Raw genomic sequence first — 6,577 nt, 5'->3', positions numbered from 1 at the left:
GATGGTCTGTTCAATGAAGGCCGGGAGGAGCATGTGTGTGTGTGTGACTGCAGCCAAGTGTGCGTGCATGCAGCAGGCTCACACAGCGAGGCGAGCACGGCCAGGCAAGAGCGGTGGTTGCTGGGAGCTCCGTCGAGAAGAAGAAGAAGAAGAAGAATGAATGAGTGGACGGAGGCGAGCGCTGTGGACGTTGTGAGAGTGCAACTGTGAGTGGAGTCAACCAGCAAAAAGGTAAAAAGAGGAAACATTCTTTGCCGCATGTCTGTTTGCTCCCATTGTGATGCACGTGTACACTGTTTATTGCCACTCTCTCTGCTCTCAGTACTACTTCTTCATTTAAAAAAAAAATTGCTTTTGTACTTTGCTAAAAGGGGGGAATATTTTTTTCTTTTTTACTTAAAAGCACTAAGTTGAAATTTGCTGATAGTTTTACTAAAACAAATATTGAATGGGATTTTTTTGTATTTATATATCGTAAATTAATGACAAAACTGTTTGTCTTACAATTTTATGCAAAAATGTATTTCTGTACTTTACTAAAAGCAAAAACTTTGTCTAACTTTTTGCATTCAAAATAAAAGGCAAAAATTTGCTTTCTCACTATTTTATGCAAAATGATATTGTGTCTATTTTACTAAAAACAATAAACCTATATAACTATAAGGAAAATGACATTTTGTTATTACAATATTTTACTTACAATAAAAATTAAATAAAACAATATACTTTACCAAAAGGAAAAAGTGACCATTTTAATTACTATTTTCTTAAAAGGAAAAAATGAAATAAAATAAAAAAAAATAATAATAAAACATTTAATTTGAGTATGACAACAATGGCTTTCTTGGTGACTGCCAAATAATGTTTCTCCACCAAACACCTGTTACGTCTGGATTTTTTTTTTTTTTTTTGCACAAAATGGCAACACTCTTTGACTACACAAATTTATCAACAGGCATAACAATCTATTCATGACTTCAGGGATTATTGATTGATTATAAATTAAATTGCATTTAAAAAATAATCAACCTAAATGTTGGAAGAAGTCAAAATGATGTCAGCTAAAAGTTTCCGACTTAGGACAGAACATGGAAACAGGAGTTCAGAACATTCAGTGTCAAGTTTGCTGTTGAAAGATGACGTCAGCTACTTTGTTGGCTAAAGGTTAACATGACTAGTTTTCCGTTTGAAGAAGTCACCATTAACGTCAGTACGTTTCATGCATTTCAATATTTATTTCAAATTCAATCCTACCTGAAAAAACAATCATGATAACTTTAATGATTTCATGCTTAAATTCGTTGTGTGGCTTGTTCTTGCCTTGGCCACCAGGGGGCTGTAGTGGACCCTCGGCTCGTGACCCAATTCTCAAGCAAAGGTAATGTTTCCCAATAAAATGAATGGCAACGCAATTGATCCGTTCCAGTCGCAGAACAACACAATATTTTGATTACAGTCAATTTCCACGGATCTGCATATTCAGGAATTTGTTTTACAATTTTTTTTCAACATGATATATATTTGAATTTTTCATGGAAAACTAATGTTTTCAGTGTTTAATGAAGAAAGTATTAGTAGCGCTTCATTTTTTCCACATTTGATATGACAGCCTTATCCAAAAGGAATTCAATTATTGTCCGTCAAAATTCTACACACAACCACTCCAAAACATTTTTATTTAGAAATTTGCAAAATGATTAGAAATTTAAAACAAAGAAATCCCACTACACACTGTCAATCTTTTGTTAATGCACCTTAACAATTCCAGGCTAGAGTCTTTTTGAATGCGATGCCACAAGCTTGGCACACCTACAGTATCTTTGGCCGATTTTGCACGTGTGCGGCCGTGACCCACATCTGGAGCCTGCGAGGCGTCAGGCGGGATCGGTACGGGGCGGGGGGTGCGGCGTGAGGCGGGATGTGGGAACGTCTGCTGGGGATGATGTCACCCCAAGCGACTAATCACTGACATCAGCGCAGCTGCAAGCTCAGCAGCGTGTCGTCGCCTGCGTGTGTCTAAACGCGCGTCTGTTTTGAATAAGTGTGTGTAGATTGTAAAATTTTCCGGCTTTTTCCATGTTGTTCAGAAAGACAAACTGTGTTATCAAGGAATGGGGGTAGTGGTGCAGTCAAAGTCAACCTGGCAATTTTTGGCCTTTGGAGGATTAGTATCAGAGCTCTATCAGAGGCGGGATAGCACCTGTGCATAATGAATCAGACAATGGTGGAAAAATTGAAACTACCAACACAAAAAAGGGAAACAAGTCATCTGAGAATTTTTTTCAGCTTGTGAGGTAGTATAAGAGCCATCAGGCGCTATCATTTGACACTTTCTTTCAAGAATTTTGCCCCTTGTTGCTGTTGTGTAGAAAGTATCCTGACACGGAACGGGGCAACAAAGTCAACGCAGAAATTTTCCGGCTTCTGATCTGTGCTTGTATCTGAGCCATAACAGAGGTAGGACGGCGTCACTTGACACTGGCTGTAAGAGACAAAATTTTTCCGGCTTTCTTTACGTCTTCTTTATGAACAACACCAACATCTCAAAGTTGAACCGTCAATATTCCGCCTTCTGAAGTACTATCAGAGCCGTAGCAGAAGTGGGGTGCTATCACTTGACACCGGCTTTAAAAAAAATAAATTTTACCACCTTTCCATTAGTGTTTTGTATAAACACAACTAACATAATGTGGACCCGGCAATATTCCTCTTTCAGAGGTAGTATAAGAGTCGTAACCAAAGTGGGACATTGCCACTTCAAACTGCCTGTAAAAAGTAATTTTACTGGCTATATGTTCATCTTTTGTATAAACGCTACCAACATCTCAAAGTTGAACTGGCAATATTCCGCTTATTGTGGTAGTATCAGCTGTGAAAGGGAATCCTGTAAAAGCAGTCAAATTTCCCCCTTTTTTCCCATCTTACTTTTCTGTAAAAATTGCTCTGACACAGAGATGGACCAAAGTCAACCCGGCAATTTTTTGCCATGGTAGGTTGTATCAGAGTTCGGACTACACCTGTGCATCCCATAATACCTGGCAAGTTGTCTTTCAAAGTTTAGAAGAAATTTTCTGCCTTTGGGGGTAGTATCAGAGCTGTAACAGTGTCGGGTTACCCATGTCGCTCTTCACCGACATGTATAAGTTGACCTGACCTGGCAATTTTCACCCTTCAGAGGTAGTATCAGAGCCATAAGAGTCGGGATGGCACAGTGTGTCCTGCATTTGTGCTCTGTGAAAGCCGTCATTTTCCTGCTTTTGTTTTTGCTGCGGGCGGCACGGCGGTCGACTGGTTAGCACGTCCGCCTCACAGTTCAGAGGTCGTGGGTTCGATCCCGGCTCCGGCCTCCCTGTGTGGAGTTTGCATGTTCTCCCCGTGCCTGCGCGGGTTTTCTCCGGGTTCACCGGTTTCCTCCCACATTCCAAAAACATGCACGGTAGGTTGATTGGACACTCTAAATTGCCCCTATGTGCGATTGTGAGTGCGGATGTTTGTCTCTGCGTGCCCTGCGTGCGATTGGCTGGCAACCAATTCAGGGGGGTGTCCCCCGCCTACTACCCGAAGACAGCTGGGATAGGCTCCAGCACGCCCGCGACCCTTGTGAGGATAAGCGGTACGGATAATGGATGTTTTTGTTGCTCTTCTGTGTCAGCAACACCGACATGTTAAAGTTGAACTGGAAATATTCCGTCTTTTGAGGTAGAATCAGATCCGTAACAGACCTAACACTCCCTGTGAAAGCTGTCATTTCTCCGCCTTTTTCCCATAGCGCTGTTCCATATTAGCAGCACGGATGTGTAAACATTGCAACACCACATCGCAGCCCGGTGGAAATGGAGGGAGGATCTTCTGGGTCGGCCAAGTTAGCGCCTCAATACATGGAGCAAATTAGCTGTTAATTATTGGTACCTATTTTGACCTCCTTTCTGGAACTTCAAATTGGTTTATCTTAGGTTTTCGACGAAGGTGACCGCCATTTCCTCTGCAGTGTTTGTTCTGGCCCCCAGGCTGCTTGATGCTCGAGAAGGAGCTCTTCCTGTCTGCCTGCAGCCATCCAAGGCAGGCTTCCCCTGTGGATCCTCCCAACCTCTCTGGGTGGCCCGACACGAATCCAGCAGGCAGGCTGATCCCTGGAAGCTCTAATCTGAAATGTACACAACTCGAGTGTTGTACCGTGCCCACGTGTCAAATGTTTGTTGAAACAAGACACAGTAGGCAAAACTGTCTCTCCTCGCCTCAGTTCCGAGGTGGCCTTTGGTAACGCCCCGCTTGCCTTCTTCTGCTCAGCGGAAAGTTTACACTGGCGTTAGGCTCGAGCTGCGACACCCTGGGAGTGCTCGAGTGCAGTTTGTTTTCCTGGGGGGACTTAGCACCTCGCCGTCAAGGATGTCCAAGGCGGCAAATGGGACCTTGCTTGCACCAGGCAAGACGTGACACCGTTTGTTATCGAAGATGTGTTAATAACCGCTGTTGCTTTTGTTGTTGTTGTAACATTTTATTTTAAATCAGAAAGAACGGTTTTACCCAGCGACATGACATTTGGTAGACATGTCACGATTAGACACACGAAAAAAGTCCCAAGAGCCAAAGCCTCCATTTTAGACTTATTTTGGCAATTTCCAACGTGTTCCCAAAAGCCAAACGATTTTGTCCGATTGCTACCAAAGTTCTTTTATGAACGATTAGCACTCCAGTAGCCTCTGACATGGTCGCTCCACGACATTGTGCACGTCCACGTTTGAGTGCAGTGTTGTCGTTGTGGCAGCAAACTCAACTCCACAATAAGCAGCCATTTGGCAGGTTGTGAACAATTCTTCAAAAAAGAGGATTCAAGCTGTTTAATGCCACTCACAGTTGAAGTTTATTGTCCCACTAAGTAAAGAGAATTCCATCATATGTATTCAAAACAACTTTCTATATGCCCCCGCTAGCTTGATGCTAACATGCAATGGAAAACACCATTGACGGGCTATTGATTAGCATCACTGTTGTTCCGATCCTTTAAGCAACAGACGATTAACAATATTCACAGGCATACATTCTTTATCCTATACCAATGACATCCAATATCATTGCACATTACTGAGTCACAGAGAGTTATGGTTAAGTCATTTGCGTCTGCATGACTGTTTTATACTGCCCTCGGTGGCCAAGATGGATACACCAGAAGGAGCAGCACAATGAATTGAAGCATTAAATCACGATGCACAAACTGATTAATTATTTATCTAATTATTTTATTACACTTTCTATAATGTACAAAATTCTAAAGTGCTATTTTCCCTATGAAAAAAAATTACAAAGTGTTCTCACCACGCCTCACACTTCCTTTGCATGTTTTCGCAATCAAATCATCTATAAGCTGTTTACTTTTACGGGGAATCTTGTAGATGATGAAATTTTATTAAAGTGTTTGGGGTCTTTATCATATATTTTGGATTCAAACTACAAATAGGTCAAGTAGAAACCTTTAGGGGGGGGGGGTGTCCATTATTAGTGAATTTTCCTAAACTCCTTCACTGTCCTGTATACGCTCAAGTATGATTAGTTTTCCGTTCCTTCCGAACTGCACAGCTTTACGTCAAAGTCGCCAGCCAGTCGAGCACCAAGTGGTCATCCCAGGTCCAAAAGCCTCCGCATGCAGGACTTCTGTAATTTGTATGGCTCAAGCCTGTATTTACGAGCGGGCTAATTGCAGGGAGCACTGGCGCACAGTTTTAACCGCTGGACTTTGAACGTCTCGTCTGCCGCTGGGCTGACGGCCCTGTCTTTTCTGTCTGTAACTGCTTAACTTTGCATTCGTTCTCGCCAGGGTTGGCGTTGTCGTGCTTTGTTTTATCTCAAGGCTGTGCCCCCCCCCCCCCCCCCCCGAAAGTCGGTTTCACACAGTAAACACATTTTCAGGAGTCCAACGAATTCAGCTCCTGAATTTTGTTTCCCTGAACAACATGAAATTCAGTAGCCATGTCTTTAATAATGCATGAAAAAAGTCTCTAGAAGCCATGCTTGAAAAGACACAGGGAGCCAACATTTTGATTTGAAATTGTTGTCATTTTGGCTATTTACCGGAGTCCGACAAAATGATAATAATACAATTCCACCTCCAGTCTGTTTCACTTCGCAACATGAAATTCTGTAGCAATGTCTATCAGGAGCAGATGCAAAAAAAAAAGTCTCAAGAAGCCATGCCTGAAAAGACACTGGAGGTTAGCCATATTAGTTTGAGGGGGCTATCTATCTCGCAATCTAGCTAGCTAGCAGAGATGGGAAATCCATGTCCAGTAAGTAAAAACCCTGCCACAGTTTGGCTTTAGCCACAGGTTCTTCTACTCAACCGGCAGGTAAACGAGCTAAGTTGATTCGAAGCACCTGTAGCGCAAGCCAAACTGTGGCAGGGCTTTTACTTGCTGGAGTTGAATTTCCCATCTCTGCTAGCTAGCGAGCTAGCTAAATACCTGGAGGCTGGATTTTCCAAAAAGTCCTCATCCTTATGTCATTAAAGGCCTTAAACGTTCTCAGTAAGCTTCCTCCACATGGCCATCTATTCACTTCTCTTTCAGGTAAAAAAAAAAAAACA

Source organism: Filicampus tigris, chromosome 13 (genome assembly GCF_054856515.1).
Source record: "Filicampus tigris isolate MCC_2025a chromosome 13, RoL_Ftig_1.0, whole genome shotgun sequence".
Taxonomy (NCBI): Eukaryota; Metazoa; Chordata; class Actinopteri; order Syngnathiformes; family Syngnathidae; genus Filicampus; species Filicampus tigris.
Note: the sequence above shows the minus strand (reverse complement) of the source record.